At 41.2% G+C, this 12,500-nt stretch overlaps 1 protein-coding gene across 1 annotated transcript in view; it reads left to right on the top strand.

Annotated features, from left to right (window-relative positions):
- MGMT (O-6-methylguanine-DNA methyltransferase) overlaps positions 1-12,500 on the top strand; it is a 372,054-nt gene that overhangs the window by 226,058 nt on the left and 133,496 nt on the right. The gene's annotated exons all lie outside the window — the stretch shown is intronic.

Raw genomic sequence — 12,500 nt, forward strand, 5'->3', positions numbered from 1 at the left:
GCCGCGGCCCCCCCCCCCCAGCCATAGACGGAAAGTCAGCTGGGATCAAGTGACCCCAGTGAGAAATATATCCACCTGTTTTTTGAAGGAGTCCAGAATAGGTGCTTACACCACCTCTGTAGGGGAGATTGTTCCAGACCCTGTACACACACACCATAAAGAACTTTTTTCTTATATCTAGTTTAAATCAACCTTCCTGGAGTTTATGGACATTAGACCTTGTTATCTCTTGAGGAGATCTGGTGAACAGGTGTTCTCCTAGGTCCTGATATACCCTTCTAATGTAATTGTAGGCTGCTACTAAGTGCCCCCTGAGCCTTCTGTTCTTCAGACTGAAGAGTCCCAAGTCCCTCAGCCTTTCTTTGTCCAGCCTTCCGTCCAGGCCTTGGATCATATGAGTGGCTCTCCTCTGGACTCTTTCAAGCTTTTCCACATCCTTCCTGATGTGTGGGGCCCAATTCTGAATGCAGTACTCCAGCTGTGGTCTCACCAAGGCCGAGTAAAGCGGGAGGGTGGCTTCTCTGGTTTTGCTTGAGATCATTGGTGGATGCACACTAGAGTTTGGTTAGCTTTGCCAGCCACAGCATCACATTGGTGGCTCATATTCATATTGTGGTCAGTCAAGACCTCCGAGTCCCTTTCAGTCATGGTGCTAGCAAGAGTAGCACTGCTGAGCCTGTAAATATGCTGGGGGTTCTTTCTACCAGGGTGCAGCATCTTGCACTTCTCTGCATTGAAGGCCATCAGGTTTTGGTTGGCCCACCTTGAGAGGGTGTCCAAGTCAGCCGGTCCTGCAGTGTGACCGCCCTCCCCCATAATTTGGTATTCTCAGTGAATCTGGCCAGTTCCCATCTGACTCCCAAATCCAGATCATTAATGAAGATATTAAAGAGTACTGGCCCAAGTACCGATCCCTGAGGGACTCAGCTGGTAACCCTGCACCACGTCGAATAGCTCACTTCAACTAGTACTCTTTGGGTCTGACCCTGTAGCCGGTTGCCTAGCCATCGGACCGTATGATGATCAAGGCCACAGTTCCCGAGCTTAACCATGAGGACATCATGGGGAACTAGGTCAAAGACCTTCTTGAAGTCCAGATATATGATGTCCACATTATCTCCCTTGTCCAGGGCACATGTTACCTGGTCATAGACCTGCCAGTCATAAAGACATGTTGGCTGGCATTCAGAAGCTTGCCTTCCATTAGTCTGGCATTAATGGGTCCCTTGACAACTTTCTTCAGGATTTTTCCTGGGGTGAACATCAGACTGATTGGTCTATAGTTCCCTGGATCATCCCCCTTCCCTTTCTTGTAGATGGGAATCGCAGTGGTTCTTTTCCAGTCATCCAGGACCTCACCCAAGCACCACTATTTTTCAAAATATCTCTGCCAAGGGGGATGCAATGGTGTCTGCCAGCTCTTTCAAAACTCTCGGGTGCATTCTGTCTGGGCCTGCGGGCTTGTGAGTGTCCAGTTTCTCGAGGTGTTCCCTCACCTGGTCCACATTGATCTTGGGCCCGTCGCCCGCTCCTGGTTTGGTTTGTGGCGTTCCTGGCAGTGTGATCCTCCTGGGAGGGTGAAAAACCAATTCCAAAAAGTCATTTAGGAGATTGACCCTTTCTTGCGCTTCAGATATGAGTTGCCCTGTTGGATCTGTCATGCGCCCGATGCTATCCTTGTTCTTTTTCTGACTTCCCACATTTCTGAAGATGGACTTTTTGTTGTCCTTGATTCCCATAGATAGCCTAAGTTCAGTTTGTGCCTTGGTTTTTCTTGACCACTCTCTACAGGTGCAGGTGAGTGCAGAGTAATCCTCTTTGGTAATGCTTCCTGTTTTCCAGCTGGTGTAGGCTACTCTTTTGAGCTTAACGAGATCCAGCAGTTCCTTATTCAGCCATGGGGGCTTCCTTGCCTGCTGACTGCATTTCTTGCGAGATGGTATAGTTTTGCCCTGTGCTTCAATAATTATGTTTTTGAGCGATGACCATTCCTCCACTCCCTTTTCTGGGGGGGGTATGGCCTCTAATTGCTTGACTGACCAATTCTCTCATTTTGCAGAAGTCAGCCTTCTCAAAGTTAAGGACTTCTGTTTTACTGAGGGGTTTGCCTGCTCTTTGGTGAACTGAGAAGGTGACCAATTCATGGTCGCTGTCACCAAGCTTCCCCTCAATCTACAGATCACTCACCAGGTCCTCCCCTTTGGCCAGGACCAGATCCAGCAATGTCTCTCCCCTAGTCAGTCCATAGACCTCCTGGGTTAGGTAAAGGGCATCAATGCACATGAGAAAGCTATAATTGTATATGGTAGTTCTGTTTGTTGGGATGCTGTTAATGTAAATCATAAAACTGGTCTTTGATGTGACGGGGAGGGGTTCAGTCTGATAAAATGTCCTTGACTTCTTTTGCTCTACATTTTCTTTCTTTTCCCTATATTTAGGAAGAAATATTATTAAAACTTATGGTAAAAAAAGATAATCTTCTGAATAAAGAAAATGTGTACAATTGAAGAGATATTCCACAATTGATCATTTGTCTTATTATCATGTAGGTCCCAACCCAACAAAGAGCACATTGAAAGATAGGCTTTAAAATTAAAAATCTTTTTTAGAGGGAGAAATTTTCTCACCAATATATAAACGTGTAAGAATTTTGCATTGCTGGCTTTGAAAAGAAAAGTTGTTTGTTTAGAATGTATATTACGTATTGATTGAACTATACATGTATACCATAGCACCAAAGAGAAAGTCAGTGCCCACAACAATGTAGTTGGAACATTGATCACCTTTGAAGTGGGGCACAAACCCAGCTACATTATGAACAACTGCTGTTGCCTTGCGTTGCTCCACTGCAGTGTGTGCATGTCCAGTATGGGAAGGATCTATTCTTGCCAAGAAAATAGACCCAGATCCAGAGTTCCATCTAAGCTGCGTGGCGTGCATGGCCAGGCAGGCACACTCATGCCGCGTCACCGTTTATGCCACACAGCTTACAGGGAACACTGCCCAGGTCTAAATGACAGCTGTTGTGAAATAACAGGATTGACTAAAGCCAACACCAAAGGATCACGTGTACTCACTGGCTAGCATTGCACCACCTGATATCAGAAGAAAGGTAGTGAGCCAAAAAGAAAGATCATGGCAGATGGAAGACCCCAAGCATTCACTTTGTGGTCACACAGAAGTTACTAAATAGCTTAAAACGCGAAGAGCAACCAGTGTTGCACTATTGGACATAATGGCTTAGAGGGCGTAAGTGAGGTTATGCAAGAAAAGAATATGTGCAATCAGATGCTCTGAAATGGACCTGGAAACTCAGAAGGATGTTCCAAGAGGGGCAGATATAGATTGGCCAGTATAGTGGTGCTTGAATCACCTGTGTATGCAAACTGAAAGATCAGAAACAAACATGATCAAATGGGGCTTCTCTAGTGACACGAATATATGCGAGTTCAGTAAAGTGCAGACTATAGAGCACATGTTTATTTGCTGACTCCTTGGTGAGACCTGTATGAAGAAGGACCTCGCTGTAGTATCAGAAAGAGCCATTGCTTTTCCAGAATCACGCACAAGCATGTAGTTTATGGTAAGAACATGAGAAGAAGAACCACCAAATAGTGTAGTGTGTTAGCTTACATTATGACTACCTTCACAGAAGCAAAAAAAAAAAATCTATATAGCATTCACACTTTTTAATTAGCGCTGTTAAAAGAGCTTTGATTCTGGTAGAAGGACTTCACCTGACTATGAACTATACTGAAAATAATAAGGGAACTAATGCCTTGTTTGCTTTGTTATTTCCTAAAATTTGTGATTGTTATGACCAGTGATATTAACGGTATAGCGCATGTGCCATCATAACCTGCCCTTATCAGGTATAAGGTAATATAGCACTTAAATTGCCTTTTTTAACATAGGGGACCCCCTCTTGTTACTATCTTACTACTACCAATGCAGGTGGTAACACTGGTAGACATCTTGTGGTAAAAAGCTGACTGTAGCAGGTAGACTGTTAGGTAACGCAGCCTGTAATTTTATATGCTGCCTAAAAGATTTGATAAGAGACAAGGGAGTGAATAGTTTGAATTTTTGTTCAGGACTTAATCAGAAGATGCTGCTGCTGCATCTGGAGCCTTCACCTGTGTAACATTTCATTTGTTCTTGATAATAACTACATTTAGCATTGATAGAAATTGCGAGAGTTTATGGTCTCTGAAGCCAAAAATACATTGTTAATACTTAGCTCCAATTTATCATATACAGTAAATATAGCTGGTGCCATAACCTAATGTTTGTTTAGCTATTATCAATATATGGTAAAGCGGGAGGAATGGATTTGAACTGAATTTAAATAAGATTTGAGCTATACTAGTAGGGGTATGTTTGAAGGCAAAAAAATGTGCAGCCACCATGGGCGCACAATAGCTCAGGTAGGTATCAATATAAGAATGCTGTTGGGAGAAAAAAAAATTCTAGGCTCCAAATTCAGTCGAATAAAGGTGCCCTATCTTTGCTAATAATGGCTAGACCTTAGTTATGCAAACCTTTAACTAGAGACTTGACTACATAAAAAAGAATAAATGTTAGCTAAAAAGTATGAGTCATGGAGAAGTGGCAATTAGTGCAAGCCTACATTCTTAGCTATGCAGGCTATTGAAAAGGCATCATGACTCCACACAGTTGGCTCCCTATTGAACTTAGTCAAGTTTAAATGCATTGGCCCTTATTTTTATAAACTTCAATGAACTACCTCCTGTTCTAGACTTCAGCAACTTCAGTTTTTCAGGGCAGGAGGAATAAAAGCTTCACCACCTATCATCTTTTAGCCTGACCTCCAGTGAATGAGAGAAGCATCCTACTTATAATCCCTTTTTTTTGACTAAACAAACTTTCTTAAATCTGTTATTTTTGTTGCTGTCCTTTAGTTTGGTTACATCTTAACATGCATTGTCAAAAACTGGACATAGTACTTAAGTTGAGACCTCACCCCAGCCAAGTAAGAAAAAAATTATCTCCCAAGTTATATGTCACTGTTGTTTATTAATTATATGTCACTCCTAGTAATGCAGCCCAGACTAAGGCTTGTCCTTTTTGCAGTAGTATACTGACTCATGTAGTTTGTGTTCCACAGTCCCCAGACCTTTTTCCAGGTTAGTCCCCATCTTGCATCCTTCCTAAAGTACTCCACATTTGCACTTACTGAATTTCATCTGGTTTAATTTTGGACCATTTGGATCACTTTTCATTCTGACCTTGTTCTCTAAAGTGCTTGCAACCCATCCCAGATTGGTGCCATCCACATGTATTAAAAGTGTACTTTATCTATGCCTGGGTTTTTGGTTGTAGTTGTGTTGGTCTAAAGATATAGGCAGGCAAGGTTCTTTGGGTAGATGTGATGTCTTTTATTAGATCAACTGCGTAGTTGGGGGAAAAGGTCTTAGCAAGCTTTTGGGCCCAGTCACCCTTCTCTCATCCCTTGGAGTCTCAGAACAGCAGACTCCCTATGCCTGAAGAAGGGTGCTTGTGCCTGAAAGCTTGCTAAGAACTTTTTTCCAACTGCTCAATTGGTCTAATAAAATATATCATATCTACTCAAAGAACTTGCCTTTATATAATCTGTCGTCCAAGGCATTGATGACATTCCTGAAAACTTTATCAGTAACTGGGCCTAGAATGGACCCCTGTGGAACCCCACTTAAACTATCTTCACGGTGTGATGGTAAATCTTTTATAACCATTCTTTATCACATCCCCCTTGTCTCCCAAGCCACTTGGGAAAATCATATGGTGATTTTTACCTAGGTTCTACTTCCCTGCTTTATGTATGAGAAGATCATGGAGACAGTCTCCCAAAGCCTTGCTAAAGTCAAGGTGTATGATATCTATCGCTGCTGCTTTATTTCTGAGACCAGTTATCTTGTAAAAGAAAATCAATTTGACGTGTTGTTCTTGACACATGCAGGTCAGCTTTTTTTTGTCACTTTATCCTGTGGAACTTAAATTGTTTAACTTGTTTTAATGTCTTTCCAGGTATCAAAGTTAGTTGCCTGGTCTATAACTCCCTGGGTTTCCTCTTTTTTTTTCAAAGATAGGGGTTATGTTTGTCTTTCTTCAGTCCTGCTGGACCTCACACTTTTATGAACTCTTGAAGGTAACTGCTAATATTTTGGCATGGTAACTTTTTCATATATTGTTATATCAGTTAGGTTTCAGTGAGATCTGACTTAAGAATTCTGTAGTACCTCCAGGTTGTTTGGATACACTGATGTCAACCTTGCTTATTTTGTCTGAGAATGCTTTATAAATTGTTTGAGTCAGTGTATCAGTTGGGTGTTACAAAAACAAAAAGTAATGACTATCTTATACTATCTCAGCACAGTTTCTCACCTTTTGTCAAACGCACAAATATTTTAGTGTTTAAAGCATTTATTGCATCAATGTAATTTTTTGTGCCCTCACTTCACTCAGATAGATGTAAATTAAAGTTCATCCCCCAGTCTGTTTGGGTACAATGCTTTCTACTGATAACCATACAAAGAGTTGAGACTATTTGTGGGATGCACAACTAGTGCAAATATTGGTAGTTTTACATTACAGTTTACTAATATCCCATAACAAGAAAAAATTCAAACGTGGATATGTAAGGTTAAGTTACTAGTTCTTAGAATTTAAAGGAAATTTTCAAAGGTGCCAACCATTTGCAACTCCTGTTTTCCATCAGCGGAATCAGCCTCTGGTCTGCTCTTCTGAAATACAGGCCTCTTGCTTAGGTGCATAGATACGAGCTTTAAGTATCCAGATCTAAAACTGCTGACCTAGCCTGTACTTTTATTTTCCACAAATTATTTATGTGTATTTTATAATAAAAAGCCTTGCGGATGCATGTATAGTATGCTATTTATGTAAATGAGACTTTATAATAAACCTTGGATTTTTATGATTGAGGCACAGATAATATTTTAGTCATATGTTATATCTGCTGGTTTATAGAATAACTGTCTTATCACATATAATGCATTAGTATTTATATTGTTTTTTCAACGTTACATGAAGCATTGTGCACTCTTCCAGTTGTATCTGACACTATGTATAAAATGGCAAAATATGCTGTTCATTTCAATGGGTTTTTATGTAGTGATGCTGCTGCCCATACTACTGACCGAAGAATGCTTTTATCAACTAGATGTGACAGCAACCACATTATTCCCATCATTCCAATATCTTTGTATGTGGAATTACTATGCATTGTTCTTGCTAAGCAAAGGTTCATAGGAACCAATGGTGCAAGCATCACATTTTGCTTTAATGACTTTCCTACTTATTAAAAACATTATGAATATTAAATACTTTAGGTAACAGCTGTATTATGCAGTAACATTTTTTTCATATGGAGCTATCTCAAACTTGAAGTTGAATACACTGATATAACAGTTTGTTGTTCGCCAGTTTAAAAATGTCAGCATGGCATTGATGCATGTTATATAGAAAGCTGCAAGAACTAGTAGTTATGTAGCTTTTTCTACCAGGCTGGGTTCTTCTTTACTGTGGCTTCTTTACACTACTGTACATTAAAGATGCTGGTATGGGATGTACCTGAAGGAAATACCTTTGTGTAAAGGGGTTTCTTGGACTGCATAAAACCCATAGGCATTCAGTGCTACATTCAATACAAATTTTACTTACATTATGGTGCATGTTACAAATACGCTTAAACATAATAAAACTAACTTTAATTTAGCTAAGCCAGATACCAGAAGTGAAGATGGAGTGCCAGAAGTTACAACTTTGTTTAAATACCCGAATTAAGTATGCCATGTTCCATTGTGAAGCCTGTGTTAAAACCATGCCACTGATATTACTGAAGTTGGTACCAAGCTAGTCATATTAAAGGTATATCACATTGTACTCATGCTCCACTGATCCTTCTCCCTATCCAGAAAGGGAACCCTTACACTTTTTCCAACTCACTTTCTTTAGTGATGCTTCCCCATTAAAACTTTTAGGTACAGTCTTAGCTGGTTTGATCCCTAGTGCAGTATACAATAGAGAAATTAGAGGTAGAGTTTGCCAACCGTATCTCAAATGGCTCCAGATTTGGAACACCTGCTTTTTCATACTGACAAGGAAAGGTGGAAAAGAGAACTAATATTTTATTTCAGTTATGTAAATGATAAAATCTGTGGACAAACTGATCTCTAACCTCAGCTTGATATAATTGAGAGAATCACAGTATGAAATACTAACACCCTCTGCAAACCCACCACCACTGTTACCAGAAATCTTTCTTACTTCAAAATGGGTTTGCTTCTAATTCATAGTATTATAAATGCTGTAAAGAAAAAAAGCTATTGACCAATTCTATCTAATAATTATCTAACTGTCCAAAAGGACAAAAAGACAGAAAACAACTAAAATGGGTAATTTAAAAAAAATTATTTAATTTCCAGTTAATGGAAAGTATCAAGGTGGGTATGTGGCTGAGCCCTGACAGGGTGCATCAAAATAGAGCGCTCTGCATGCAGTCTTGGAACTAGTGAGACTATTGGGCACAGTGCTTAGCAACCCAAGTAAACCTTTGGGTGTGCACAAAAATGACCTGCAGTAGAGACAGAAACAGCATAGAGCTTTCTGTGTTCTAGTGATGTATATTGCAGCCCTTTTTGATTATTTTACTCTGTCCCTGTTGTTACTGTTGAATCCTGTTCTACTTGATTTGTATAGAAAAGTCAACTTTAGGAAGAAATGAGATGCTGTCATGAGCACAGAATCATAAAGAACTAGAGAAACAACACATAAACCAGTATAAGTGATTGGAAACCAATCTAAACCTCTAAGGGAGGCATGCTTAAGTGTCCCCTGCATTCTGGCCTCACCCGTGCAGGCTTTTTCCTGCCTTTGCCAAACAAAGCCTGAATGTGAGTTTCATTAGTTATTGGTCCAATTGCCACAGCTTAGAGAAACCTGAGAGATTGGATTGATTCTGCCTCAGGCTTTTTGATCTAGACCAAACCCCTGCCTGAGGCAGAATCACCCCTCTTCAGACCATCTTATACAAATCCATTGTCTAACCTCTTGGCAGAACTACACAGTCAACCCTGACACAACACAAGACATAACACCCTAACCTGCCACAGGTACAGAATGAGAAGTTTTTGATTATTCCCATGACATGTTATTTCCTACTGCCAGTTGCTCAGTCCCTACTGATGCATACTGTGTACAGCAGTCTTGCTTGCTCAGTCTGCTGTACCTATACCCCTTACCTTATTTCACACGACTGAATTATAACAGTTCCATGCTCTTCTCCCATCACTCATTCATCTCATTATTCTGCACTCCTGCAGTATTGAACCTCAAACTGTATCATTTTCATTTATTAATGGAACTTTTAGTTGTTGCAAGTGGATCAGGAGCAATGTAATTTACAAGAGTGTGTAATCTGAGGAGGAAAACCAAGCAGTTTGAGGAAGCCAAATGTTTTAAACATTAAAAGAATACAACTTTCAGTTACACTGATTTTGAGTGTCATGATCTTGATGTGTCAGAAGCCCTCTGGGGGATGAAAAATCCAAAGGGAGGAGTTCAAAGCAAGAAAATACTTTTGAGCTGCCACACTAATTCACTAAGGAGATGGTGGGCACAACTAGACACCTGCTATGGGGGGGGGGTGTATTGATATATGTATGTAGATATATCTCCCTGCTAGTATTTGAAACTTACCTCTGTAGCGGAACAGGAGACAACAGGAAAAATGGATGTTAATTGCATCAGTTTAACTAGAAATTATTTTCATAAATATTGCCTTAGACTACTGTCCTGCCTTGTGGATCTGACAAAACTATTCAAATTACAAAAGACTGATGAAATACAATCTGATGTGGTAACTGGTATGAATGCACTTGAAGTTTTAAATGAACAATTAATGTGTTGCTGGTTAATGGGATTACTTTTGTTCAATAAGAGCAGCAGTGTCAAACCTATAGCTTGCAGGCTGGATCAGGTTTGAGGATCTACTCTGTCTGACTGGTCCCCTGGACTCACTGATGCCACCTTACTGCTCCTAATACCTTTGCTGCCACCATACTTCTCGCTGCAGCTGGACCCTCCACCACTGCTGCCATAGCAGCTGTCCCTGTGCCCAGAGCTGGATCCATCCTGTGAGGAGACCCACAGGCTGTATCTAACCCAGGGGCACAGATAAGTTTTACAGCTTCAAGCTAGAATTTTTGAAGGAGCCTATTTGGGTACTCAATTCAATGGGATTTGAGGACCTGCCTCCCTTAATGCCTTAAAAAAAAACAACTTCTTTTAAGTAGTGTATTCAATTTGCTCTGAGAAAATTTAAATGTATAACAAACCTTGGACATGGCATTCCTTAAAAATCAAATCCATTTCTAGCCTGATTTTAAAGAAAAAAATGTACACAGTCCTACAAAATCTGGATCCTTTGTATTAACAACAGAAGTTAAGTCCTGCTGAATCCACAGAAACCTGAAATATATTGGTGACTGGTAAGTATTAAGTAAATTAATATGTATCAGATTCAGAGCTGACTCTAGGGGGCTGCATGGGGCCTGGGACATGTCAACCTGTGTGGGGCCTGTGCCAGGAGGAGTGGGGAGAGGCCAGAGCACAGAGGTGGCAGCGAATGGCAGCCACGTGGAGTAGTGGCGCCCTTGGCAGGACCTGTACAGCACTGTCTGTGGGGGCCCCCCCAAAGTGCGGGGCCCAGAGCACTCACCCCAATTCACCCCTCCAAAGGGACAGCTCTGACCAGATTCTTTGATCTTGGGTGGCATATCCATACTGTTTGGCAGAAATAACCAGCTCCCTCCTATCAGTTGCTTCCCTCACTGAATGAAGAGAAACTCTCTAGTGTTAGCAAAGGTTGTAAATTATTAGCAAAAATGATAACTCTTGTTTCTTTTCAAGTGCGTCTCTATCCGTATGCTCTTGTTATGGATGCATGGGCATTCAAACTTGGCCGATTTTTGTGCTAGAAGTACACACACAGCCCATCCTTGGGCCGATATTACTTCAGTAAGTTCCTCTCAACTATCTTAGTTTAAGCAAAACTTTTGAAATTTGGTCAAACCAACTTAGGCCTCTCTAGCTTTTTCAAAAGTCTTTCTTAAATGTTGCTTAGTTTTTTGCAGCCTTCTTGAGAGGACCGATCTTGCTTTTTTTTTTTAAATAACTTTTGTTGCTTCCCCTTTTTCACTTGGTTTCCTTTCTGTTTGATAAGACCTCAGGTTTCCTTTGTCCTGTGCCATTTGGTTTTTCAACTGAGGCACCAATTTCCTCCTAAACATTCCTGCTAGACATTTTCCATAAAATGTTCTCTTCTTTTTTCTTTTTTTTTTAAACATTTTAAACTTTTTGTTGCTTATCGTGGCTTCTCCCAAATCTGAAATATTACTAGGTCAGTTGTACAACTGATTCATCAACAAATAAATGTGTTTAGTGTCTTCATTCCCTAAGGCAATTATTCTCAGCGAATGGGCCACGAAGGTGCAGTGCAAGTGTGGACATGGGTGTTGGCCAACCCCTGAAAAGTTCTTATGGCACTTCTCTGTGGAGGCACTGCATAATCACCTTTCCTGGGTGCAGCACTGCGCTTCCCATTCAGGAATGCAGTGTCTCAGCAAGACACTACCTATAAAAAGACTGTTGTGGGGAACAGCTGCCTGGCTCCAGAGCTAGCTTGAGTTTTTTTTCTGTAAATTGTCTGACAAAGGGACCATGAGGTGGGCAGTGCTGGGTTTTTCATGGGGTTGGCTAGAAGGATGGCTGTAGGGCAGGAGGTTGGGCGGTGTGGGAGGCTGCACCTGAATTCTGGGACCGTGGAGCAGTATCTTGGGGACAAGCAGAGAAAGAGGTAGTTATATAGGTATATAGGAAGTGGGTCTGGTGTAGATAACTCTATATCTGACAGCCCACCGAAGCACTGACCCTTATAGCCTACTTTGTGCCTTGGATCTCTTTATAGTAGTTGAGTGGGTCATAGAGTTCTACATCCCCTTCTGCAAGTGGAATGCTCCACTTGTACAGCTAGAAAGACCGAGAAGCTATTCCAGAAGAAAGTCGCTATCCCATGACAACTTTCACCTTTTCTTCATATCTTCCATTATAAAATTCGTGACTCACATGGATCTTAACAAAGCTTGGCAACATCCTGTCGTTAAAGCTCAGCACCAACTCCTGGTTCCATAGCAAGTACCCTGGTGCTACCCTGGAATCAGACAAGCATCCAAGGTACTCTTTGTTGCCTCTGCCTGCTACTGCAGGTATCTTGTTCTGGTTCCAGCATGGAGAACCTTGCTCCCGTGGTTCATACAAAATGAGCCTCAGTCACCACCAGCCACCCTGTTGTATTTATTTCCAACTTTTCTTTGGTGCCAGTGCTATTCACAGCCCCAAGTATCTTGGTGGTTCATCAGGAGCTAGAGCCTCTTTTCTCTCCTTGCCTCTGTCAATACCAGTGATAGATCCATCAGGCCCAC

Source organism: Gavialis gangeticus, unplaced genomic scaffold (assembly GCF_001723915.1).
Source record: "Gavialis gangeticus isolate Ggan-Ray unplaced genomic scaffold, GavGan_comp1, whole genome shotgun sequence".
Taxonomy (NCBI): domain Eukaryota; kingdom Metazoa; phylum Chordata; order Crocodylia; family Gavialidae; genus Gavialis; species Gavialis gangeticus.